The sequence below is a fragment of the Manis javanica genome, chromosome 8 (genome assembly GCF_040802235.1).
Source record: "Manis javanica isolate MJ-LG chromosome 8, MJ_LKY, whole genome shotgun sequence".
In the NCBI taxonomy this organism is placed as follows: domain Eukaryota; kingdom Metazoa; phylum Chordata; class Mammalia; order Pholidota; family Manidae; genus Manis; species Manis javanica.
The window spans coordinates 66,316,999-66,344,004 of record NC_133163.1 but is presented as its reverse complement, the minus strand read 5'-3'; the positions used below and the strand labels follow the sequence as shown (position 1 = coordinate 66,344,004).

The 27,006-nt window shown below is 36.6% G+C and overlaps 1 protein-coding gene and 1 pseudogene across 9 annotated transcripts in view; one reads left to right on the top strand and one right to left on the bottom strand.

The window, feature by feature from the left end:
- NUBPL (NUBP iron-sulfur cluster assembly factor, mitochondrial) overlaps positions 1–27,006 on the top strand; it is a 259,893-nt gene that overhangs the window by 144,342 nt on the left and 88,545 nt on the right. The gene's annotated exons all lie outside the window — the stretch shown is intronic.
- On the bottom strand, positions 3,577–4,769 carry LOC108400366 (cell division cycle-associated protein 3 pseudogene; annotated as a pseudogene).

Sequence of the window (27,006 nt, the reverse complement as noted above, 5' to 3'; positions counted from 1 at the left end):
AGCACTGAGACAGAATGAGAAAGAAAAAATGGAAATTTTTATGAAGAGGGAGGCAGTGGAAATGATTTTTTTAAATGTGATTAGATCTAAGAGTTTAAATGGAGAAGGTAGATTAGCAAAGGAATTTAAGGTGAAGTAAGAGTCAGTCTTAAGTCATATACTTGAGAATAAAGGACCTATTTTGTATTACAGATACATTGAGATTTGTACAATCTGTGTTTAAACAGGTAATTATGGAATCATCTGACTCTGAATTTTTTAATAATTGATATTCAGAATACAATTTTGTTGTCTATGAAGACGTTTGATGGGACTGATTTGCATTAAAACATTCATGATGATTATGAATAAGAAAAATTCACAGAAGCACAAAGCACCTAATTATGTTTCTTCAAAAATGTCAAAAAAGCATTTAAAAGATAAAGCGTAGTTATTAAAGAACAATTTTATCTCAGAACTCAAAATATGGGAGAACAATTATTTTATATATTGCATTTATTATGTTGAATATCGTACAGAATTTTAAAAAATTCTTTAGATATACTAGTTAAGATTTTGTAAATGACCTCAGACTCCTTTCTTTCAACAGTTCCCTATAGATCTAGGATATCTGATCTTTCTCTCTCTAATTATTGAAATAGTTGATCTGTATTTGTGATATTTTAAAAATTATATTTGTGCTTATCCTATTTTCTCATTTTATAGTTTGCTTTTTTTTAGCTGTTTCTTTTACTCTTTCTGAGTAGTTCAGTAGAGTCCAGTTCATAGGGGCGGTGTTGATGTTGGGAAGTATAACCCACAACTGTTATTTGCTTATTGAAAAAAGGACATTCTATCCTGAAACCCAGTTACTATTAAATATGATATGTTTATACATAAAGTATAGTTATAAGACTTAATGGAGATAAGTAGCACTTGTTCAACTATGATCCATATGTATGATATGTGTATGAATGATTCATTATACAAGAGTAATTCATTTGTCATTTTTATCTCACCAGTTAGATATTCTGTAAGTGTATATTATCAAAGTGAGGTAGCATTCTAAAATTTTCATATGCAGAAATGATTTGTGACAAATCTGATATTCCTTTCCTGTATGAAAATTTAGGTAATATATCTTTATATCTTGTCATTTAGAAAGTAATATTAATTATTATTATTTTTTGATGTTAATAATATGTTGAGGATAGGCTCTTTCTCTTCTCTCTCTATCATTCCATATTCTCTCTCTTCGTAGGGAGAGGCAAAGGAAATGGGAGAATGGAAAATTAGCTTCAAAAAAATTAATTGGAGTTCCTGTTTTCCTCCAAGATTATTTGTTTAATACTAATTAACTGGTTAAACTTTTTGAGCCTGTTTCTCTTTTTTTCTGTTTCCTGGCTCTTTATGACAGATCAATAACAGTCTGTCACTTAAATAAATTATTTAATAAATTAAATAACATTTATTACTATATTTAAAATTTTTCTTTCCAGCATATCCTTTGTTAATATATATGGGAGAGAGGTGAGAAGATGAATTATCTATGAAAAAAAGTAGAAATTTATCTTATCTGAAGTTTTTATTTCGGCAAAAGCATTGTTTATAGAATATTGTAAAATAGTATTTTCTTTCTACTTCCTGAAATTTTTTTTATTTTTCAGTCATGATAGAGAAAAAGAAAACCAATAATTAGAATTTGGTAAATATTGATTTAATTTCATCCGTATGATTACCTAGGTGATTTTGTTTCCTAAATCTTCTCTTCCCTTAGTGTTTCCCATAATTGAAGTGGCTTAGGCCAAAATTCTAGGACTAGTTCTTGATTTCTCTTTCCCTTACCCTAAGTACATAATCTATCAGCAGTCCTCTAGATTACAAATACATCTTAAATCTGTCTACTTTTCATATTCTCTACACACTAGTACAACCCATCATTATTTATTTAGAATATTACAAGAGCCTCCAAAGGTATTTAGGAGACAGGGTTTAGGAGAGAGGGTCTGTCCTCTTATAACATTCAGGTGTTATTTTATTTTTATTTATTTATTTTTCAGGTCTTATTGTAATGTCGCCCCAGAAAAGCTGGCTGTGGCAGTCATCACATCTTGTTTTATTTCCTTCAGACCACTTATCTTGTTTTAACATTTTCTTTTACATTTATTTGTTTACTGATTGTTTCTACCCATTAAAGTGTAAGCTGGGTGGTGGTATGATTTTGACTATCTTGTTCACTTTTAAATTCCCAGCGCTTGAGACATATCTGGCAGATATGTTTGGTGCTCCATAAATGTTTGTTGAGTTAATCAATTAAATGTTTGTGAAGCTGTTGAATTCTACAAACATTATTAATCTTTTACATTTGTAATACCAACAGTATATGCTGTTGTTGCCTAGTGAAGGTATTTAAAAATCAGCTGGCATTTTCACTGTTAATGTTTTCAAAGGCTCATGTGTGGGAGAATTAGCTCTATAGCAAGTTTCAGAAAGACTTTTTAAAAATTCACAAAATGTCAAATTTCTCTTACCATTTATTTAAAAATATTTGTATTTTGGGTAATTAATGTCACATCTTGTCTAAAAGCTGTTTTCTTTTCTAGATAAGTAGAGGTTAAATTTTGTGATATGTGCTTATGTGTGATATGAAAATTTGGCAAACATTTCTTGGTTTATGTGAATAATAATGAAACACTTATATCTCCCATCAAAAAGGACTGAGAAACACTTTATAAATAAGTGCATAGAGGAGATGAGAAAGTAAAATTTTAAGACATTCTCTTTTAAAAAGTAACCAAAGAAAACAATATGTTTGTTATAAATAAATATGTATGTGTATATATGTATATGTATACACACACACACATATATATTTCCAAGTTAAGTGTTGTCTTTCAAAGTAACTGCTTATTGGAGAGTTATTCATAATGGTTATTGAATACAGTGATTTGTTTCACTGTTGAAATAATTTTCACCCTATATATAGTATTAGAGATACATATATGATGTAAGGACTGGTGGGTTTCCTCCACCTTGTGACCTTGGTAAGCTTTCTCTCCATAGAACAATCTTGGCTGCAGAGTTGGGCTCATTTTGCCATGGCCATTGTGGGGCCTCTCACCATCCTCCATGTATGGCATACAGGAGTCTTAGCCCATGGCCTTTCCACCAGAAATGTGCCTCCATCTGCTTCTCTTCTTCAGTGTCTCCTGTTAAATGTTACAGATCTGGAAACTTCTTCAGATTTAGTTCTTTGCCAAGACATATTTTATTCTAAATGGATTTTCTTATTTATTCTTTTGCTTATTCCTTCATTTATTTCTCTATTCAATGCAGATTTATTGTGGCTTGTCATGTGGAAAACACTAGCTTTAAGATTATAGGGAATAGTATAGAGAAGAACATAGCATGTTATTTTAGGGATGTTGCCTTTGATAGTTTTGCTTTTGGAATTTCTCTTTTGGAATTGCCTGTATAATGAGCTTTTAAGTTACACACATGTATAGTCCTTAGTTTGGGAGGAGTCAGAGAAAATGAACCTTTCTTCGAGTCTCCCAGATAAAAAAGGGGTGAGAAGACACAGAATACCATAAGGCCCTAGATGAACCCAATGCTGCGACCATGCAGGGTCTTGTTCTCTACCAAGGGAATGTGCTAATTTTCCTTGTCATGGTCCTGGCCTTACTCTCATGCTTATCCTCCAGTTTTTAGAAGTTATTCAGTTCCCAGAATACCCCTTTTCTTTAGTTCCCTAACATGTTCACTTGTGGGAGAAGATTGCATACCCATTGTGGTGTCAGATTCCCTGGGGAGTTGTCTTCTTGCAGGATGGTGAGAGGTGATCTCCCTAGTACTTTGCTATTTGGTTTCTAGCTATTGTGCTTAGAACCTGAAGACTGGGATGTTTCAAGGTCTCTCAAGGCTCATCTAAGCCCTGATTGGCCATAGTGGTTTCTATGAACTGTCCTGTTTCCTCCTTGGAAAACACCTGCTTGGTGGGGAGCTCAGTCTGACTACAAAGTGGCATCAGGTCCTCAAGGGATAACTGGCTGCCCAATTGGAGGCAAGCCCAATTAAGATAAAGGTGCTGCTGGGAGCAGAAAAGGCTCTGGGGGAAATTTTGATTTCCCCCATGCAATGCCAAGGACATGAGAGTGGAGAGCTGGGTTCTGGACCTGATTTGGACCCTCCAGCTGCTTCTCTGTGGGTTGGGCTTGGAGTTGGCACCTAGATGGGAATACACAAGATGCCTACACTAAGTGAATGGGAGCCAGATGCTTGTTGTGACAGTGGAGGCCATACTGGAGTGACTGGGGTGCTTTTGGCTGAACCTATCTCAACCAGGAGGAATACGGCTGGGTAGGGACTGGCCCAGGCAAGGAGGGGATGCTGGGCCCCAGTGCCACCTTTGAGTATGGCAGCTCTTGCAGTTTGTAGATTGATAATTCACTGAATTGTTCTCCCCATTAAAGGACATTGAAGTTTGAGCCACTTTTTCATTATCCAAAAAAATATTGCAGTGAGCATCTTTGTATATGAGATTGTGTTGTTTTTGGATGTGTGATTTCTGTGTTTAATCAGTTTCTTTCTTCCTTCTTTTCTTTTCTGTTTTCCTTTCCTTTCCTTTCTTGTGAGAACATTTAAGTTCAACTGTCTTATTAAATTTCAGTTACAGTACGGTGTTACCAACTATGATAACCATGTTTTACAATAGATCCTCACACCTTATTCATCTGATAGCTGAAAGTTTGTACCCTTTTAACAACCTCCTCTTATTTTCCTCACATCATAGTCGATAGCAACCATTTTACTCTGTTTCTATGAATTTGACATTTTTTAAAAAATCGCACTTTGAAGTGATACTATGCAGGATTAATTTTTCTCTGTATGACTTACTTCACTTAGCATAATGCCCTCGGGGTCCATCCATATTGTCAAAAATTGCAGGATTTCTTTCTTTCTCATAGCTTAATAATACTTATTGCATATATATATATCATATCTTATTCATCCATTCATCCATTGATGGACACTTAGGTTGTTCTGGCTATTGTGAGTAATACTGTAATAAACATGGGAGTGCAGATATCTCTTTAATATACAATTTTCATTTCCTTTGGATATGTACCCAGAAGTGGGAATGCTGTTATCATGTGGTAGTTCTGTTTTTAATTTCTTGAATAAACTCCATACTGTTTTCCATAGTGGCTGCACTAATTTTCATTCCCTTCAACAGTGAACAAGGGTTCCCTTTCTCCACGTCCTTGCCAACACTTGGTATCTCTTGTCTTTTTGATGATAGCCATTCTGACAGGTATGAGGTGGTATCTCATTGTGGTTTTAATTTGCATTGCCCTGATGATTAGTGAGTGATATTGAGCCCCTTTTCATGTACCTGTTGGCTACTTATGTCTTTGGAAAATGTCTTTTCAATTCCTCTGTCCATTTTAAAAGTCAGATTGGTTTTTTGCTATTGAGTTTTATAAGTTCTTTATATATTCTGGATATTAAAACTTTATCAGATATATGAGGTGCACATATTTTCTTCCATTCAGTACACAGCCTTTTCACTTTGTTGATTGTTTCCTTTGGTGATCAGAAGCTTTTTAGTTTGATATAGTCCTACTGGTTTTTGCTTTTGTTTCCTTTGCTTTTGGTGTTAAATCCAGAAAATCATTGCTAAGACCAATGTCAAAGGAGCTACTCCCTATTTTCTTCTAGGAGTTTTATGGTTTCAGGTCTACTTATAATTCTTTATTACATTTTGAGTTGATTTTTATGTATGGTTTAAGATAGGGGCCCAGGTTCCATTCTTTTGCATGCGGCTTTCCAGTTTTCCCAATACATTTTCTTGTAGAGACTGTTCTTTCCCCATTATATTCTTGGGGAACCAATTTCTTAATTTTTTTTAACAGAAACGTATCATAAAATTTAGTCAGTAATACTTTAAATACCCAGAATGAAGTTGAATTGTTGCCATAGCTTTTTTTGGTAAAAGAAGCTCTGTGTTTTCAAAATACAGGTAAAGGTATCTTGTAGAAATCTTTTCTAACTATATTGGAGCATAAAGTATTAGGCAAAGATAATACTGCTGGATCATTCATACCTTGGGAAGTTTCTTACTTAATTGAACTCTGAATGGTTTTTAAGATGTGGCAGGACCTATGAAATTGAGTATTTAAAAAACTTAGAATGAGTAGTTCTCGAAAGAGCCCAACTCCTTACATAAGTTTCATCGGTAGTAGGTTTTCCTTAAGTTTGATAGCCATCAGTAGATAAGCCTACTTCTCCTCTGGTAATTATGCCTATAGCAACTCCTAGTGAAAAATCCAGGATAACCAATAACTCAATTTAATTTTAGATGCTTCATATTTCTATGAATGACTATGTCAGATGACAAATTTCAGTGATTTAAGTTGCTATGAAAAGCAGAAGACAAATTTAGTAGTATTGATGAAAGTTTCATATGCAGAACTTTGTTGCCACAGTTATTTAACAATTTAAATGAATCCAGATTCAGTTGTTGAGATATATGTTGATCCTGTGTATAGGAACCTCTGTGGCCCACACTGCTTATATGTGTGGAGTAGCCCTCCATGAAGGCAAGAATAACGAACAGGCTTTTATTTTTAGAACAAAACAGTTTTTCATTTGAATATCTGATTTTGGAGCACATGACTTTTTGATTCATAGATATTTGCTGCTGAGCTGAGGTTATAATGTTTAGCCAAATATCTATCATAAGCCTAAGATGACTGCCAATTAAAGAACCGAGCTGAGGAATATTATCCAGTCGTTCCCAGATTTTCTTCATAGATGACTTGTGTAGCTCACCTTCAGAAAATGAAGATGTTATACTCTGAGCTTTTATCAAGAGTCTATATAAGAAATATCTACACCTTTACATCTTTTGGAGGATGCCAGAAGAAGAATGGGACAGTGGGAATGGAGATAACGGTTATTAAAAGACAATATATTATATGGGAAGAATATGGGCTATGGTACCAGAAGCTTTGTAGCTTCGGTGGTGTGAGGATTGACTCTGTTTTTCAGCAAAATAATACATTTTGGGTCCATGTGTACCTAGCACTGTGCTTGGCTTGAAGATAGAAAAATGAGTAATACTTGCCCTTTGCTTTTAAAAGAGAGCTTCACTATTTAATAGGAAGACAGCATTATGGCTCTATTATTAGTATACATTTCTCCCAATTTCTTGGTTTGTGTCATATTTTAGTCTTAGTTTTCTTGATATAGGTCTCCTTTCCCCCCTCTACCCCCATTTCTTTTTTTCATGTGTCATTGAGAGAGATGTCTGTTTATTGATTCAGGCTATTAAGCTAACTTATTTTAATGTTGGAAATCTCCATGTATTTCTTTACTCTGATTTTATTGTCCTGTGCATTACTATGTCAGAATTACTGGTAGTATACTTAGTTCAAGGATAGTCAGATCAGATACATCAAATAGTCTTGCTTGCTGATAGCAGAGTACCTCGGTCAGAACTTCAATCTTTAGTTTTGTTTGTTCATTAATAACTGGTTTGTTGTTTTAAATACAGGAATCAAGTAATAGACTATGTGTTTTGATATAATTTTGGAAAAGTATGCATTCATTATATTAAATAAAGTTTTTTATCCAACAGGAATAGAAAAAAAAATTTTCATGTTAAAATGTGACTTGAAATTCTTAATCTGATTAACATTAGTTGAAGATTTTTACTTCGACAGCCATGGTATTTGAAATAAAAATGGCCTATCTGGGTACTGGTACTGAAACTAAGGTAGAGAAAATATGTTCCAAATAGAATATATTTGTCTTTGTCATCTTATTTGAGAAACCCTGGCTTATTACCAACTACAGTTAGTTTCTATGTAAAACACAGGTTTGTATTGAGTCTTACCATGATCCAGTTATTTTTCTTCTATTTCATGGCATGGCTTATATGTCTTATGTTGGCCTACATTCTATCATGTATATGTGAGGGCAGGGGTAGATCAGGGACAATTGGAGTACAAGGCCTATTGATTTATAAGCTCTTAACATAATTTTTGTTTGAGAAGGATACAATAATACATACCTAAGTAATACTAGTTTCCCAGTTCTGTAGGTAGCAAACTGAGGTCTAGAAAGATGATTTCCAACAAGATTACAATTGATATATTAACTGGTTTATGGTCTTCTTATCCCTGCTTCATGAAGGCAGGAACTTTAGCTGTCTTGGTCATTGCTGGATCCCCAGTGTATAGAACAGTGTTTGGCATGTGCAAATGTTGCTGTTAATTTCTTACTTAAGGTTAAATTCTGTAACTATTATCCTCTGTACCCACTTGTTTATGCTCTGGTTTTAAGCATGCATATTAATGAGTGATCTGTAATATTAAGATAAATACAAAGACACTAGATACCTATTCAGGCAAGAACAACTTCTAGATGCATTGCCATATTCATTTGCCCATCAGGATATAAGATAATAGTGAACAAGCCTGGGTATAATGACCAATGTGCTTAAATGAGAATGAAGGAACAGATGCTCATTTAGTGGTCTTTGAATGAGATGCATAAAATTCGGTCCACTTTCCTATTTCTTTCCAATATAGTGATCTCAGGTTTCTTAGATGTTTTTTGCGTACTTAGGAAGTAATTATGAGTTTAGGTAGCTGGAACTGCTGAAGTTGATGAGAAGAGAATTAGTTGTTTCATGAGTTTATTTTTTCCTCAAACCTATTTCCCACCTATATGTGCATCATCTTCATTTCTGTTCTCATGTATGTATCCCTTAATCTTTCTCGACATCCTTTGTGTTAAAAATAGTTACAACTAAAAGCTGCTGCATTATTTATTCTCAGTAACCTTGATATCTGACTTTCTGATTAACCTGTTTATTGACATATTCACACAATCTTTTACCTATTACTGAAACTTTGCTTATTTCTTTCCTAATGGAAAGTACAGCAGCTTATAAAAATTATGCTACAGATATAATCCTTTTTTAAAAACTCAAATATATCTCTACAGTCTCAAGTTAAATCCTTATAATTTAGTAGATGCTTACTCATATTTTTTAAAGGGGGAGGTCTTATAAATAGCAGTTCCCATAGCAACTAAAGACAAATCAGGAATCAAAGCATATCTGAAGTTATGTAGTATGAGTAATATCGTAGGTCAAAAGTAAACCTCACTTAAAGCAAAAGAAATAAGTAGGAAAGATTCTTATTTGAAAGTTTTCTTCCCCAAAATCTATATTTGAGTGTGTGGTAAGCATTGGAACAATTCACTCTTTCTTTTGTTGACTGAGTATATCCCTGCCATAAGTGTTTTCTATTAGTTGAAAAGTTGAATTAAACTTCTCAAATTTTAAGGATTTGTGACTGAATCCCTTCCCCACTCCTTACCTCAGTGGCAGTCTCCTCAACAACTTTTCAGGCATGCATCTATTTTCTAAATTATGACATTTCATATCAATATAACATATAAATTCCTAAATGAGCTAGAATGAGGTATTTTAGGATGGTAGTCACAGTAGACTGTAGTTCAATATAAATTTAAGTCTGAATTCTTTGCAAAATTCAGCTAAATTTTCCAAAGGAAATATGATCATACCATAAGATGAATTTGTTAAGTATACCAAATGGTATCTAGTTATTTTGCTCTTATATAAAGTACTCTCTTTTAAAAAAAAATTTTGGTGCCTTTACCTAAAAATACCCTTTATTCACTTTTCCCGTTAACCAAATCCCTCACAAATACTTTTCAATTTACTCAAACAGATTATAGTCATAAGTTACTTTTTTTAAGTAGTTGGAAGGAAGCTTAGTGAGCATCTAATCTAAAGCACTTTATTTTACAGATGAGAAAACTGAAATCCAGAGAGGTTAATTGGCTGACCCATGGATATAGCTAGTTAGTGACAAAAATTATTGGAGTTTAGATATTTCAATTTCCCAAACTAAAACTCATTTGATGAATAGATACCTAAATTCTTATCTGTACCCAGCTAGATTCAGTCTTGATTTTTACCAAACTCTCCCTTTCCACTGCTGGTTTGTTTTTGTTTTTTTTTTTATTAATCTTGGTAGTTAATGTTTAAATCAGAATTCAAAACCCAAAAACTGCATTATAGTAGCTTATTCTCAAAATACAACTGCATGGGGAGCTATAATTTTTGCAATTGGTTTCCTATTTGATATGATTTACATCTTTAAATTTTTAGAATAAAAATCTAAGCCAGTTTAAAAAATCATTTTCAAAAGCTGTAGGTACTTAAAAAATATTTAAAGTACATATTTTCTGGTTTTAGTTTTTATAGATTACTTGAACTTAATCACTCCACATAATTCTCTTGGATAGACAGTTGGTGGAATGTGGTCATTGGTTTGCAGCAAAACCAGAATTTAATGTAGAATATTGAAAGCTGAAAGATTCTTTAACAAAACAAAGTCAGAAAATTTATAGTCAACGTTTCAATGGCTACTAGGACCTTTGCTTTGTAATATAAAGGACTCTTAAAAGATCATCTAAGGAAAGAATACCATTTAAAAAAATGCCCAGAAATAAGAGAAACATAATTGTAATTAAACAGAAAAGGGGGAAAAAGTAAGGAATGAATGATTCTTCTGTTTCTTATATTATCTAAGTAAATAATTATCTGTGGGTCTGCAGACTCTATTTTATATAATTTTATCATAAAAAGTAATATAGTTAAGCTCATATGTTCTTGGGGTAATGAGGTTGTACTAGCAAACCTCTTGAGGAGCTTGGAGAATTGCAATGGGATATTCCATTCTGGGAGACTGGGATCATGACTTGAGTCACACAGACCAGGATTCATGCCCTGGTCCATCACTCACTAACAACCTGACCTTGCGCAACTTTCTGAACTTCTCTAGTCTTCAGCATTTTGTCTGAGGATTTTTTTTTTTTTCATAGACTGGGTAAAGTCAGATTTTATTTATGTTTCAAAAATATATTTAATGATAGAATAAATATATTTAGCTGTGAATTCAGCTGTTCATGTAATGAGATGGAATGAGAGCAATATATTATTCCAAACTACAAATACCATTAAAGGTAAAACTACAGAAGTGCCAGAAAAAAATACAGCAGATTATCTTTAAATCTTGGCATGGAGAAAGCTTTTTTAAAGATGACATGAACCCAAAATTCATAAATGGAAGACTGACTGATAAGACCACTTAAGAATTAAATATTTCTGTATAGAAAAATATACCACAAAAAATTAAAAAGATTGGAAAATGAAAACACAAAATAAACTGGAAGTAATACTTGCAGTATTTTTAAGAGCTAAAATCTATTAGAACTCAGAAATCAGTAAGAAAAAGACAAATGATCCAGTAAAAAGTGGACAAAGAACATGAATAAGCAACTTATAAAAGCAATACAAATAGGTAAAAATTATGTTAAAAGGTATTCAACCTCAAAGAATATCAAAGAAATGGACCTGAAATAAAGTTTTCACTTATCTGATGAAAATAATTACAGGTTTAACAACACAATTAGTGGGAATATAATCAGTACAATTTTTCTGGAAGGTAGTTGGCAATATGTTTAAAATAGAAAATGGAATTTCTACTTTGATCTAGATTTTCTCCTAAGGCAGTAATTGGGCAGCTGTGTGTGTATTGCTACATTATTTGTGGAATCAAAAACTGGAGGTCAACCTTCATGTCCACAAGTAGAGATTGTTTAAATCAAGGTATATTTGCCCAGTGGGCTGACATGCTTCCATTACCAAAGGAAACCATACTTCATAGAAAAATTCCACAATGTATTAGTTGAATGAAAAAGAGTTACAGAATATATGATTCCATTTATATTTTTAAAATCAATGTTTATGTGTGTATAAAACCCTGGAAAAATATATATGCCGAATTATTATTTCTTGTTGCTAAAGGACAGGATTATGGCCCAAATTATTCTGAAACATTCCATGCTGGAGAGTGGTGTCTTCTCAATTCCTAAATTAGTTAAACTTTTATACTTATGTTTTTATTTTTTATTTTTTATTTTTATTTTTTTTCTTTTGAGGGCATCTCTCATATTTATTGATCAAATGGTTGTTAACAACAATAAAATTCAGTATAGGGGGGTCAATGCTCAATGTACAATCATTAATCCATCTCAAGTCTAATTCTCGTCAGTCTCCAATCTTCTGAAGCATAACAAACAAGTTCTTACATGGTGAACGAATTCTTACATAGTGAATAAATTCTTACATGGTGAACAGTACAAGGGCATTCATCACAGAAACTTTCGGTTTTGATCACGCATTATGACCTATAAACAATCAGGTCAAATATGAATATTCGTTTGACTTTTGTACTTTATTTATATGTTGATCCCACATTTCTCCCTTTATTATAATTATTATTTTTATTTTTAATAACATGCTGAAGTGGTAGGTAGATGCAAGATAAAGGTAGAAAACATAGTTTAGTGCTGTAAGAGGGCAAATGTAGATGATCAGGTGTGTGCCTATGGACTAAGTATTAATCCAAGCTAGACAAGGGCAGCAAAACATCCACGGATGCACAAGATTTCTCTCAAAGCAGGGGGGGTGAGGTTCTGAGCCTCACCTCTGTTGATCCCCAATTTCTCACCTGATGGCCCCCCTGCGACTGTGCCTGTCTTAGGTTGTTCCTCCCTTGAGGAATATTACCCGTCTCTGGCTAACCAGTCATCTTCCAGGGCCATGCAGGGAAATGTAAAGTGGGTAAGTGAGAGAGAAGCCATATTGTTTGAAAAGGTTAGCTTTTTACTTCTTTGCAGATTGATGCCCTGTGGCTTCTATGCCCAAAACTTGTCTCGAGGTATCTTTACCACCTGGAGGAATTATGATACTCGGTAAATTCGATATGAGGCACGAATTCTATTTAAGGGTTGTAATTAGGAAGAAAGAAGAAAAGCTACAGATGTAGCATATGGAAGGAAACATGGGAGGATTGATTATTTCTTTGACATATCTTCTTGTAGAGTATCTTAAGTATGTATAGGTTTTAAACTACTAACTAATTTGCACACACATATTAACATAATAGGAATACGGTGACATAAACAAAGCAAATCTATAATTACCATCCATCTCCAGTGAAGCCAAGAAAACCATTTAGGCACCCTAGGCATTTGTGAAAATTTGTCTATGATAAGATAGATATTGTCCAACTGTACTTGAACCGTCTGAGAGAAATCAGACAAATTAAAGCAGCCCATTTCTGGGATCTGTTCACATCCCATATGTTCTTTTAACCGTAGATAGTCTATAGTCATAAGATTTTGGAGTGCTACAACTTGCACCCCTCCCAACTCCTGGTTGAGTTCCAACAGTACAGATCCGGTCAAATTCATTGTCTCACTGTATGCATATGCCAGGCTAGACATCTCCCTCCTCATTCCAATGGCAAGTCCAGGAGACTGTGGGCTGGATGCAGCCACAACCGCAGCATCGTCCGGATCCCTGTGGAGGCTTTTTGATGATCATCCCCCGGCACAAGTCCTCCAGAGAGTGCTGATGCCGGAAGCTCCTCCTCATATCGTATCTTAGTTCATTTTCTGGGTATCCAAGCTAGGCCTTGATCTTCTGCGTAGAAACAAACAGACCCTTTGCCCACACTTTGACATGCCCTCTATACCACTGTGCAGAACTCATTGGAGGTCAGCACACAGTAACTGCTTTTTTTTTTTTTTTAATTAAGAGAAAGGAATATTATCAGAAAAGAGTACCTCCATAGCTGATCATCTGACACCCTTTAAGTGATCAACATTAAGGATATTTAAAGCATGCGTTGATCTTTGATTTACCAATAGTTTTATCCTATCAAGGAGTAATCCCCCTTTTCTTTCTTTATTTCTTTTTTTTTTTTTTTAATTTTTAATCTATACCTACATGAAGAATACTATGTTTACTATGCTCTCCCCTATATCAGGTCCCCCCTAACAACCACATTACGATTACTGTCCATCAGCTTAGCAAAATGTTGTAGAGTCACTACTTGTCCTCTCTGTGTTGTGCAGCCCACCCTCCCCTTTCTCCCTCCCCCCATGCATGCTAATCTTAATACCCCCCCTTCTTCTTCTCCACCCTTATCCCTCCCTGCCCACCCATCCTACCCAGTTCCTTTCCCTTTGGTACCTGTTAGTCCATTTTTCGGTTCTGTAATTCTGCTGCTGTTTCGTTCCTTCAGTTTTTCCTTTGTTTCTATACTCCTCAGATGAGTGAAATCATTTGGTATTTCTCTTTCTCCACTTGGCTTATTTCACTGAGTATAATACTCTCCAGCTCCATCCATGTTGCTGCAAATGGTTGGATTTTTCCACTTCTTATGGCTGAGTAGTATTCCATTATGTATATGTACCACATCTTCTTTATCCATTCATCTACCGATGGACATTTAGGTTGCTTCCAATTCTTGGCTACTGTAAATAGTGCTGCGATAAACATAGGGCTGCATCTGTCTTTCTCAAACTTGATTGCTGCGTTCTTAGGGTAAATTCCTAGGAGTGGAATTACTGGGTCAAATGGTAGGTCTGTTTTGAGCATTTTGATGAACCGCCGTACTGCTTTCCACAATGGTTGAACTAATTTACATTCCCACCAGCAGTGTAGGAGGGTTCCCCTTTCTCCACAGCCTCGCCAACATTTGTTATTCTTTGTCTTTTGGATGGCAGCTATCCTTACTGGTGTGAGGTGATACCTCATTGTAGTTTTAATTTGCATTTCTCTGATAATTAGCGATGTGGAGCATCTTTTCATGTGTCTCTTGGCCATCTGTATTTCTTTTTTAGAGAACTGTCTGTTCAGCTCCTCTGCCCATTTTTTAATTGGGTTATTTGTTTTTTGTCTGTTGAGGTGTGTGAGCTCTTTATATATTCTGGACGTCAAGCCTTTATCGGATGTGTCATTTTCAAATATATTCTCCCATACTGTAGGGTTCCTTTTTGTTCTATTGATGGTGTCTTTTGCTGTACAGAAGCTTTTCAGCTTAATGTAGTCCCACTTGCTCATTTTTGCTGTTGTTTTCCTTGCCCGGGGAGATATGTTCAAGAAGAGGTCACTCATGTTTATGTCTAAGAGGTTTTTGCCTATGTTTTTTTCCAAGAGTTTAATGGTTTCATGACTTACATTCAGGTCTTTGATCCATTTTGAGTTTACCTTTGTATATGGGGATAGACAATGGTCCAGTTTCATTCTCCTACATGTAGCTGTCCAGTTTTGCCAGCACCATCTGTTGAAGAAACTGTCATTTTGCCATTGTATGTCCATGGCTCCTTTATCAAATATTAATTAACCATATATATTTGGGTTAATGTCTGGAGTCTCTAATCTGTTCCACTGGTCTGTGGCTCTGTTCTTGTGCCAGTACCAAATTGTCTTGATTACTATGGCTTTGTAGTAGAGCTTGAAGTTGGGGAGTGAGATTCCCCCTACTTTATTCTTCTTTTTCAGGATTCCTTTGGCTATTCGGGGTCTTTGGTGTTTCCATATGAATTTTTGAACTATTTGTTCCAGTTCGTTGAAGAATGTTGCTGGGAATTGGATAGGGATTGCATCAAATCTGTATATTGCTTTGGGCAGGATGGCCATTTTGACGATATTAATTCTTCCTAGCCATGAGTATGGGATGAGTTTCCATTTATTAGTGTCCCCTTTAATTTCTCTTAAGAGTGACTTGTAGTTTTCAGAGTATAAGTCTTTCACTTCTTTGGTTAGGTTTATTCCTAGGTATTTTATTCTTTTTGATGCAATGGTGAATGGAATTGTTTTCCTGATTTCTCTTTCTATTGATTCATTGTTAGTGTATAGGAAAGCTACAGATTTCTGTGTGTTAATTTTGTATCCTGCAACTTTGCTGTATTCCTATATCAGTTCTAGTAGTTTTGGAGTGGAGTCTTTAGGGTTTTTTATGTACAGTATCATATCATCTGCAAATAGTGACAGTTTAACTTCTTCTTTACCGATGTGGATTCCTTGTATTTCTTTGTTTTGACTGATTGCCATGGCTAGGATCTCCAGTACTATGTTAAATAACAGTGGGGAGAGTGGGCATCCCTGTCGGGTTCCCGATCTCAGAGGAAAAGCTTTCAGCTTCTCGCTGTTCAGTATAATGCTGGCTGTGGGTTTATCATATATGGCCTTTATTATGTTGAGGTACTTGCCCTCTATTTCCATTTTGCTGAGAGTTTTTATCATGAATGGATGTTGAATTTTGTCAAATGCTTTTTCAGCATCTATGGAGATGATCATGTGGTTTTTGTCTTTCTTTTTGTCGATGTGGTGGATGATGTTGATGGATTTTTGAATGTTGTACCATCCTTGCATCCCTGCGATGAATCCCACTTGGTCATGGTGTATGATCCTTTTGATATACTATTGAATTCTGTTTGCTAATATTTTATTGAGTATTTTTGCATCTACATTCATCAGGGATATTGGTCTGTAATTTTCTTTTTTGGTGGGGTCTTTTCCTGGTTTTGGTATTAGGGTGATGTTGGCTTCATAGAATGAGTTTGGGAGTATTCCCTCTTCTTCTGTTTTTTGGAACACTTTAAGGAGAATGGGTATTATGTCTTCTCTGTGTGTCTGATAAAATTCCGAGGTAAATCCGTCTGGCCCCGGGGTTTTGTTCTTGGGTAGTTTTTTGATTACCGTTTCAATTTCTTTGCTCATAATTGGTTTGTTTAACTTTTGTGTTTCTTCCTTGGTTAGTCTTCGGAGGTTGTATTTTTCTAGGAAGTTGTCCATTTCTTCTAGGTTTTCCAGCTTGTTGGCATATAGGTTTTCATAGTAGTTTTTAATAATTCTTTGTATTTCTGTGGAGTCTGTCATGATTTTTCTTTTCCCATTTCTGATTCTGTTGATTTGTGTTGATTCTCTTTTTCTCTTAATAAGTTGGGCTAGAGGCTTATCTCTTTCGTTTATTTTCTCAAAGAACCAGCTCTTGGTTTCGTTGATTTTTGCTATTGTTTTATTCTTCTCCATTTTGTTTATTTCTTCTCTGATCTTTATTATGTCCCTCTTTCTGCTGACTTTAGGCCTCATTTGTTCTTCTTTTTCCAGTTTCGATAATTGTGATGTTAGACTATTCATTTGGGATTGTTCTTCCTTCTTCAGGTGTGCTTGGATTGCTATATACTTTCCTGTTAAGACTGCTTTTGCTGCGACCCACAGAAGTTGGGGCTTAGTGTTGTTGTTGTCATTTGTTTCTATATATTCCTTGATCTCTATTTTGATTTGTTCATTGATCCATTGATTATTTAGTAGCATGTTGTTAAGCCTCCATGTGTTTGTGAGCCTTTTTGTTTTCTTTGTAGAATTTATTTCTAGTTTTATACCTTTGTGGTCTGAAAAATTGGTTGGTAGAATTTCAATATTTTGAAGTTTACTGAGGCTCTTTTCGTGAGCTAGTATGTGGTCTATTCTGGAGAATGTTCCATGTGCACTTGAGAAGAATGTATATCCTGTTGCTTTTGGATGTAGAGTTCTATAGATGTCTATTAGGTCCATCTGTTCTAGTGTGTTGTTCAGTGCCTGTGTGTCCGTACTTATTTTCTGCCCGGTGGATCTATCCTTTGGGGTGAGTGGTGTGTTGAAGTCTCCTAAAATGAATGCATTGCAGTCTATTTCCCTCTTTAGTTCTGTTAGTATTTGCTTCACATATGCTGGTGCTCCTGTATTGGGTGCATATATTTAGAATGGTTATATCCTCTTGTTGGACTGAGCCCTTTATCATTATGTAGTGGCCTTCTTTATCTCTTGTTACTTTCTTTGTTTTGAAGTCTATTTTGTCTGATATTAGTACTGCAACCCCTGCTTTCTTCTCACTGTTGTTTGCCTGAAATATGTTTTTCCATCCCTTGACTTTTAGTCTATGCTTATCTTTGGGCTTAAGGTGAGTTTCTTGTAAGCAGCATATAGATGGGTCTTGCTTTTTTATCCATTCTATTACTCTGTGCCTTTTGATTGGTGCATTAAGTCCATTTACATTTAGGGTGACTATTGAGAGATATGTACTTATTGCCATTGCAGGCTTTAGATTCGTGGTTACCAAAGGTTCAAGGTTAGCTTCTTTAGTATCTTTCTGCCTAACTTAGCTCGCTTATTGAACTGTTATATACACTGTCTGGAGATTCTTTTCTTCTCTCCCTTCTTATTCCTCCTCCTCCATTCTTCATATGTTGTGTGTTTTGTTCTGTGCTCTTTGTAGGGGTGCTCCCATTTAGAGCAGTCCCTGTAGGATACCGTGTAGAGGTGGTTTGTGGGAAGCAAATTCCCTCAGCTTTTGCTTGTCTGGGAATTGTTTAGTCCCGCCATCATATTTAAATGATAGTCATGCTGAATACAGTATCCTTAGTTCAAGGCCCTTCTGTTTCATTGCATTAAGTATATCATGCCATTCTCTTCTGGCCTGTAGGGTTTCTGTCGAGAAGTCTGATGTTAGCCTGATGGGTTTTCCTTTATAGGTGACCTTTTTTTCTCTAGCTGCCTTTAAAACTCTTTCCTTGTCCTTGATCCTTGCCATTTTAATTACTATGTGTCTTGGTGTTGTCCTCCTTGGATCCTTTCTGTTGGGGGTTCTGTGTAATTCCATGGTCTGTTCGATTATTTCCTCCCCCAGTTTTGGGAAGTTTTCAGCAATTATTTCTTCAAAGAGACTTTCTATCCCTTTTCCTCTTTCTTCTTCTTCTGGTATCCCTATAATACGAATATTATTCCTTTTGGCTTGGTCACGTAGTTCTCTTAGTGTTGTTTCATTCCTGGAGATCCTTTTATCTCTCTCTATGTCAGCTTCTATACGTTCCTGTTCTCTGGCTTCTATTCCTTCAATCTCCTCTTGCATCTTATCCATTCTGCTTATAAATCCTTCCAGGGATTGTTTCACTTCTGTGATCATCTTCCTGACATCTGTGATCTCCCTCCGGACTTCATCCCACTGCTCTTGCATTTTTCTCTGCATCTCATCCCATTGCTCTTGCATTTTTCTCTGCATCTCTGTCAGCATGTTCATGATTTTTATTTTGAATTCTTTTTCAGGAGGACTGGTTAGGTCTGTCTCCTTCTCAGGTGTTGTCTCTGTGATCTTTGTCTGCCTGTAGTTTTGTCTTTTCATGGTGATAGAGATAGTGTGCAGAGCTGGTACAAGTGACTGCTGGAAGAGCTTCCCTTCTTGTTGGTTTGTGGCCTCCCTCACCTGGGAGAATAGCGACCTCTAGTGGCTTGTGCTGGGCAGCTGTGTGCAGACAGGGCTTCTGCTTCCTGCCTGATTGCTATGGGGTTTTTCTCCGCTGTTGCTGTGGGCCTGGCCTTGCTCGGGCTGCTCCTCCAAAATGGTGGAGCCCCGTTGGAGGGGGAGCAGCTGGGAGGCTATTTATCTCCGTAAGGGGCCTCTGTGCTCCCTGCTGCCCAGGGGGTTAGAGTGCCCAGAGATTCCCAGATCCCCTGCCTCTGGCGTAAGTGTTCTGTCCTGCCCCTTTAAGACTTCCAAAAAGCACTCTCCAAACCAAAACAACAACAGCAACAATTAGAGAGGGAACAGAAAAAAAAAAAAAAAGGAAAAAACACCTGATTTTTTTTTTTTGTCGTCAGGCACTGGTCCCAGGCACCCGCTCACTGGTCCTGCTGCCCTGCCTCCCTAGCACCAGGGTTCCTGTCCCTTCAAGGCTTCCAAAAAGCACCCGCCCACTGGTCCCGCAGGGAAAAACACGCGATATTCTTTGTCCTCAGGCGCCGGTCCCAGGCACCCGCTCACCAGTCCCGCCGCCCTGCCTCCCTAGCACCGGGGTCCCTGTCCCTTTAAGGCTTCCAAAAAGCACTCGCCAAAAAGAGAAAAAAAAGGGGAAAAACGCGGGATATTCTTTGTCCTCAGGCGCCAGTCCCAGGCACCCACTCACCAGTCCCGCTGCCCTGCCTCTGTAGCACCAGGGTCCCTGTCCCTTTAAGGCTTCCAAAAAGCACTCGCCAAAAAGAGAAAAAAAAAGGGGAAAAACGCACGATTTCCTCCGTCCTCAAGTGCCGGTCCCAGGCACCTGCTCAGCGGTCCCGCCACCCTGCTTCCCTAGCAATGGGGGTCCCTGTCCCTTTAAGGCTTCCAAAAAGCACTCGCCAAAAAAAAAAAAAAACCGCTCCGGTTTCTTTCCCCCCGCCGGGAGCCAGGGGGAGGGGCGCTCGGGTCCCGCCGGGCCGGGGCTTGTATCTTACCCCCTTCGCAAGGCGCTGGGTTCTTGCAGGTGTGAATGTGGTCTAGTTGTTGTCCTGTGTCCTGTGGTCTCTATTTTAGGAAGATTTTCTTTGTTATATTTTCATAGCTCTATGTGTTTTTGGGAGGAGATTTCCACTGCTCTGCTCACGCCGCCATCTTCTCTTTTAGTAATTTTTAAAAAATAAAAATATCTTGATTCTCAAGCAGGCCTTTTGATAGTGGTCCTGTCCTCCAGTAACATCTACTTCCTAGGTTACTAGGTTACACATACTGCACATGCAAGCAGCTGGCCTAAAGCAGGGCTCTAGAGAGCCTATGAGAGATGTTCCTGTGACTGACTGAAGTGCTGTTGGTGGTGGTGTCTTTATTTTTATATTATGAGGTTTGACTGTTTCAGCTCTACCATGGATTTACATTGGCATCTGTGGGCTGACCTGGGAATTAGATCATCTTTTAAATATTATTTCAGAAACTAGGTACAGAGTTATCAACGATTGACACATGTACCAATTTTGGATAAAAAGTCTTCTGTAAATTGATGCTATCTCCAGGTTGTCAGGGCCAGTTTGCTTTGTACCTCTAATGGAGTAAGGAAAAGGGAGATGCTGATAAAAGGAAAGATAAAGAAGAAAGTTTCTCTTCACTCCCAAAGCATTTCCACTGTCATTTGGGTTGTTAGTGCCTTTGGAGGGATTTATTCAAGTAGTCCCCCACCTCTGTTTTCCTATAGGAAGGAAGACATTTGAAAATGGATTAGAGAATTCTATCTGGAAAAAAAATGAAAATATTAGGGAAGAACATTTATATCATTGTAATTTGGATAGTATGTTTTATAATTGGGTTAGCTCTTGGCAAAACAATCTGAAGGATAATTTTGTTATGTTTTTTGTTTCATTTATTTCCACAAGTCAGTAGGCCATCAACTCAAGTAAAAATCTTAGTTAAATTTTTATTGTGCTATTTATATTTAAACAATTTCACTTTTGTAGTGATTTTCTTTTTGCAACCAACATAAAATGTTGCATGATTTTGAATAGCTTACTGAGCAGAGCAAAAACTATGGTTCAGATTTAAAAAAAAACATTTAATGTTCTATTTTAGATTTATATTGTATATAAATGGTGCCTCACATGACAAAATTTTTAATTTTAGTAATATAACATTGTAAGGGACAACTTAATCCATGGAATTGATCAGTGGGTGTTGATTGAACCCTAATTGGGTGTTATAAAGGGTATTAGATGTGGAGAGTGAATCCAGAGGTGCATAATAAATGATCTCTTCTGTCAGGGAGCTTATATTGAGGTTGGGGAGATAGTTATTGTCTTGCCAATGGGTTTCAGCCCCAGGCATGTTCGCTATGGATTCAGTGTGACCAAAGAAAATTGACAGCCGAACGCTCTTTGGGGTGAAAGGGTTATACCCAACTTTATTTCCAGGTGGCAGGTCAGTCACTAGAATCCCATTCACTCAGAGTGAGTCTGCATGCAGCAAGCCGGTCTCTGCCTCTGGGCCCCTCTGTCCGCACAGCTGTCTTCTGGGCTTCTCTGCGTAGCCGTTCTGCACAGCTGTCCTCTGGGCCTCTCTGCACAGCTGTCCCTCACAGCCATTCTCTGGGCCTCCCTGCACAGCCATTCCACATGGCCATCCCCTGGGCCTCTCTGCACGGTCGTCCCACACAGCCGTCCTCTGGGCCTCTGTCCTTGGCGCTGCCACCACTCCAGCCTCTGCTCTGCTCTCCTGCAGCCTTGCAGCCCTGCCACCGTGTTGCATGCAGAGCACTGGGCAGAGCTCTTTTTATAGAGTCAACAGCCATGTATTGCCCACAGGTGTGCAGTGAGCTAGTCACCCAGGGCCATGTGAGAATCCTGGCCACAGGAACTCTCATTTTATTCATAGTTTGTATAAGAATAATTACCCTAGAATTCTTAGTCTGAAGGCTTATATCTACCCTGGAAATTAGTTGAATCAAAAATCCTAGGAGCTTGGTAATTTGCCTGACAAATTTGTCCATGGGTCTGAGACAAGGTTAGCTCCATCTTCTAGGCACTAGTGGCATGGTTTCATGTCTGAGATTCTGAGCAAAGCCCAAGTACTATTCTGTGTGCTCTTTGCAAAGGATTATGCCTAGTTGGGATTGGAGAACCAGGAAATTAGGGATAGATAGAAGATTTTAGGTATAGATTAGAAGTTGTAATAGATATATGGCCAGAGTCAGACACACGGACATTACCCTGAGAGCTAATAATTATGAGTCAAGTAGGCACATACCAACTCTTCAGTCAAAACCAGTTCTTCAATTAGCAATTAAAAGCAGACAGGAAAAAAAGGCAATGTCTGGCCCAGCCCAGGTTCCTTTAAGAATTTTCCCTTTCACTTATGAAATATCACCTTATGAATGGGCTGCCTGGACATAGCCCACTATTAAACTACTCAGTTTAGATTTTGTCCCCTTTCTCCTGCTATGTGATTTGTCTGTTCTTTAGTTATACCTTTTTCTTGCCCTTAATAGTTCAGTTCTTGGCTGCTACTTTGGCTCCAGGAGGAGGCTGTAGCTCTGCCTCTCTTTCTTGGCAGTGATTTTCCTCCTTGATTCCACAGCCTAGGGTCCACACCAACTGATGATATTTTTACCTGGCTGACATTGGCCTTGTTAGCTGACCTAGGATGGCTGGGGCACTCTATCTTTGTTTGGAGAAGCGTATGTTGACCTATAGTACTTAACCATGACCTGTGTAGTAGTGATGATGGAAAACTGCTACCCTGGGACTTGACTGTGGTAAACTGCTTGAGACAGCCAAGAAGCCAAAAATGGAATGCATCTGTAGGCTTTTCTTTTCAACACTTATAACTTGCCTATTTGTGCTTGTGCTCCCAGTGTCCTCTGGAGTGAGGCCTGATTGTTGCTGCTTTTGTCAACTTTGTAATAGAAGTGTCTGTGGAAGAAAGTGGCCCATCTTCTTTTCCCATTCATAGCACCATACTCTTCATAACTGATAACCTGAAGAAGATGAATTACCTTACCTGCCCAAATACAAGATATATTTTTATCTCTAATTCATTCCTCAGAAAAGAGGGAATCACTTTTGAATCTTTGAGTTACTCTCAGATTATTGAGCATTATTTTGAATATAAAACATTGTTAAATGATTTTATAAAATAATTTTATATTTGAATATAAAACTGTTTAGAGAAGACATATTAGCCTAAAATAATCGCAGTGTTTAGAATATTTGCCCTTTATAAGGTTTACAAAAAATATCATTTAACAGAGATTTAGTAATTCTTCATGGTGGCACAACCTTTAAGTGTTGGATGTCTTCAGAAATTTTTTGAAAAGTAATACTGTAAGTTGTGATATTATAACAATTACAAATACATATATATCTGTAAGATAAATGAAAAAACTGTTATATAATTTGAGTAACTTTGGACACTTAGTTACTGCATTATATTTAAATACAAAAGTCTATATCTCAAATACTTTAGAAGGAAACAAGGATTATATGGTATTGTGCAAAAGAGGCATCTTGCACAAAGGCTGTCTTGGTACACTCAGGTCTGAACTGTTACCCCTAATCTGTAACTCATCCCATCCTTCTCAGTTGCCCTGTCCACTGGCTTTGTTTTTGAGTCTCCCACTATGCTGTTTATGTCCTCCTTCAGATTTGATTCATGTATTTGACTTTGTAGCTACATTGCTGAATTCTCTGCTATAGTACTATTTACCTACATGGCATTTTTAAACTACCTTGGTAATGCTATGTCTAGACTAATTCAGTCTGTCCTGCTGGAATCCTTTGAGTCTGAGCCTGAAAGGGAGTTGAGAAGGTTTTACCAGAGGTGTTGTTACTGTGAGGCTAATGCAGTTGAAACTCAGAGTTCTACACTTGCCTGGGCTCCTGTGAGATGCTAGGAGTTGTAGAATGTTCTAGATGAAGAGAGGAATCAGGTTGCAGTCAGGAAGCATTTCTATGTAAACATTTCTGTTGTTCACAAGACTTCAGAGAAAGGAACTTGAATCTCGAAGGCTCTAGCATTTTTTGGTGATTTCTTTTCACATTCTAAATAAATATTGCTACCTAATTTTGCATAATTTTGTAGTCTTATTCTTGGAGAGGATCATTCAAATTGTATATGCTCCAGGCTACACAAAATCCGGATCTGCCACTGGGTTTTACTAAATGAGATACCTGGGTGCTTTGCTGATACTTATTTCCCTACATTTAGTAACACATAATTTATTCAAGTAAGCATTAAAATAGAATCTAGGGAATCCTCAAATCATTCTAAAATCAATGACTTGGTGACTCTTACAAGAGAACTGGAACTTTCTGGCAACCAATATATTTCAATATTGGCATTAGTTAATGCTATAAAACTGTAACTCAGACAGTGACTTCAGTTCTTTTCAGTTCAAGTCAGCAAGCCTTTGTGGAACACCTACAGTGTGTGATGATGATTTTGGATCAGTTTTTTTTTTTTCAGATAATTTAAATTCAATTTAAGAGTCATTTGAAATTAATTTTTTTAACAGTGAATTATTTTTAGTTCCTTGGAACATTAATAGCAGTTCTCTTTAAAGAAATGAGAAATTGGGGTCAACATGATAAATATGATTGAATGCCAAGGAACAACAATGATAAATTGTTGGTACCAGTCATTTGATGTTTTCTGAACAGAGAGACCTGTCAGCCTGCCAGTGCTAGGAGTTTCAGTACAGAGGATATAAAATGAAAAGTATCCTTCATCTTTTTTGTAAATAGTTTCATGACCATGGGTAACTTTGAGGTAACGATTTTTTAAAACCAAGTACCCTAATATGAAAATGAACAACCTATGTTCATCATTTCATCATTCTTTTAAAATGTGTCTTTAAGTCAGTATCAAGTACTTGTGTTGCAGAAATATCATAAATCAGTACATAATGTCAGATACAGATAAATGTTTTGAAATAAAATCAAGGAAAGAGAGAGATTGATGGTTGGGGATGGTGCTGTTTTGGAAAGGCTGTTCCTTGCTATTCCTTAAATGTGTCATGCATATCCCCAGCTTAGGACCTTTGCATTTGCTATTCCTTCTATCTGGAATGCTCCCTATAGATAACTGCATCAGTTATTTTCCAACTTCACTCAGAGCTGTGACTACCTGTTGAAAGTAGCACCTTCCCATTCTATTCTTTTCTCCTACTCTTCAAGTATTTTTCACCATCTCACTTTGGGAACCAAAGAGATTCAAATAATTTCTTTGATATCTTCTGCTATCTGAACTCTTACTACTTGCTCTCTGCAATTCAAGAATTGAAGAGATTTAAAAAAATATCTCTTGCTGTTTGATTGGATAGCTGAATCAGGAACCCATTAATTTTGTTTAGTAAGGGATAATTATTTTCATTGTAATATTTTTTACTCTCTGATTTGTCTTTTTTTTTTTTTTTTTTTGGTCTGACTCCCTCTCTCCCTTACTAAAATGTTAGGTACATGGTACCTGTGACTTTGTTTTGTTCACTGCCTTATCTGCATCACCTGGAGCAGTATCTGGCACCTGATTCTCAATAAATATGTGTTAATACATGAGGGAATCCATTTGACTCACTCTCATCTGAACTTTAATTTAAAAAAATATATGATTTATGGAAAAGTCTTATTCACATTATTAAGTTTTAAGCAGGATGAGATTTATATATACAGTATGATTTCTACTACTTAGTTTTAAATAAACCTCAAACCTCATGTGTTCATTCATTCATTCCTTGAAAGAAAAATACTAAGCATTTTCTGTATGTGCATTCTGTGCTAGGTATTTTAACTCAGCTACAGTTTGATGAGAGGACAGATCATGAAATAACAGTAAATGAATCCCACCCATCCCCTCACTCAGTGCTCTCCAGCTATGTTAATTTTTCAAATTTTCACATTTACTAACCTCTTTCTTTTGCACAGGATTATTTCATTATGTGCTTAATATCTGTCTCCCTCTATACTTTAAATTCTCTGAGGCTAAGGACCAGGATACATGTAATTATCAATACCCAGCTTAATGCTTAACATATCGTAGGTACTCAATAAACATTTATTGGATAAATGATTTAAGGACATAGTAGGAACAGTGTATCTAAATCTAATGGAAGTTAGGGGAAATTAATTTCAAGTTGGGATCTGAAGAATGAGGGAGAATTGGCAAGTAAAGATGTCCACACAGTGTTCTGGAGCTAAAAGTCAGACTTTATCCTAAAAGCAATAGAAAAGTTTTAGACAAAAAAAGTGGCACTGTCAGACTTACATTTTAGATAGATCATTTTTCAGTGTTAGGAATGGACTGGAGGCAACACTGGAGCCGAGTTTGGGTTAGCAGGCTTTAATGTTGGATGGTTGTAGCCTCCATTGGGTTCTTAGAAGTGGGGAAGGAGAGAAGTGGATACATCTGAGAGAGTTTTTTAGAAGGCAGAATAGGTGACTGAGGATATGAGTGAAAGAGAAGAGTTAAAGATGATTCCAAGCTTCTGGCAAATAAAGGATCCTAGTGCCATTCACTGAGACTAGGGATTCAGAGGCTGAAGCCTTCTTAAGAGAAAAGAGCCTGAGGTGCCCTTGAGATCTATCTCAAGTGAAGCTGAGCATTAAGGACTTGGTTTTATATATATTTTTTTCTTATTAAGGTTTAGTTTTCACTATTAGTGTGTTTTATGAAGGAAAAATAATAAACTTTTAAAAATTATATTAGTATTTGCCATAGGAAATGCTGTACCAAAAAACCCAAAGGACAAAAAGCCAAGGCCTTCTTAGGTAAAATATGATCTCTTCCCAATGAAAATAAA